Source organism: Gossypium hirsutum, chromosome A11 (genome assembly GCF_007990345.1).
Source record: "Gossypium hirsutum isolate 1008001.06 chromosome A11, Gossypium_hirsutum_v2.1, whole genome shotgun sequence".
Lineage (NCBI taxonomy): Eukaryota > Viridiplantae > Streptophyta > Magnoliopsida > Malvales > Malvaceae > Gossypium > Gossypium hirsutum.
This window is the reverse complement of record NC_053434.1, coordinates 35,016,413-35,017,146: the sequence shown is the minus strand read 5'-3', so window position 1 is coordinate 35,017,146 and position 734 is coordinate 35,016,413. Positions and strand designations below refer to the sequence as shown.

Below are 734 nucleotides of genomic sequence, written 5' to 3'. Positions count from 1 at the left end.
TGGTGGAATTAATGTAGTGGAAGAGTGGTTTATCTCCTCTATATATAGATAGTGTGCAATTCGAAGATTCGATACGAGTAAGTATATCCATTAATTGTTGATATTTGTCATCCTCCTGGATAGTCTTCACTGTAAATAGATTTTGGCCATTTGTATATCGTTCAGTTGGATAGTCATCCATTAATTTTTCATTTCCATACTCTTTATTAATTTGTATGTTTCCTCGCACGTTCGGTTCATTCAGCCTCCCCATGTGGCTCCATCCAATCCCGACCTTCATAGTACATTCAAACCATTATAGAATGTTTACGGTTGTAACCAGTCAGGTAGTTCATGATGTGGGCATCTCTGAATCAGCGTCTTAAAATGCTCCCAAGCTTTATGAAAACTCTCCCCTTCTAGCTGCTTGAAAGTTGCAATCTCTCTTATTAGTTGGACCGTCTTGCTTATAGGGAAGAACTTTTGTAGGAAATCTCCTGCAAGTTCGTCCTATGTCGTGATAGACCTTGGTTCGTACGAATCTAAACAAGAAAAGGCATTATCAATTAATGAGAAGGGGAACAACCGAAGATGAATGGAATCATCGATGACCCCGTTATATTTGAAAGTGTAACAAAGCTAGAGGAATTGTTTTAAATGTTGACTCGAGTCTTCCTTCAATGTTCCTCTAAGCTGCAAATTGTTTTCGATCATCTCGATCATAGCTGGCTTGAGTTAAAAGTTATTAGTTATGA

At 38.0% G+C, this 734-nt stretch overlaps 1 non-coding gene across 1 annotated transcript; it reads left to right on the top strand.

The window, feature by feature from the left end:
• Window positions 1-328: 328 nt before the first annotated feature.
• Window positions 329-434, top strand: LOC121210778 (small nucleolar RNA R71). The gene has a single exon (XR_005905895.1). It is a non-coding gene; the product is annotated as a small nucleolar RNA R71 (small nucleolar RNA).
• Window positions 435-734: the final 300 nt, after the last annotated feature.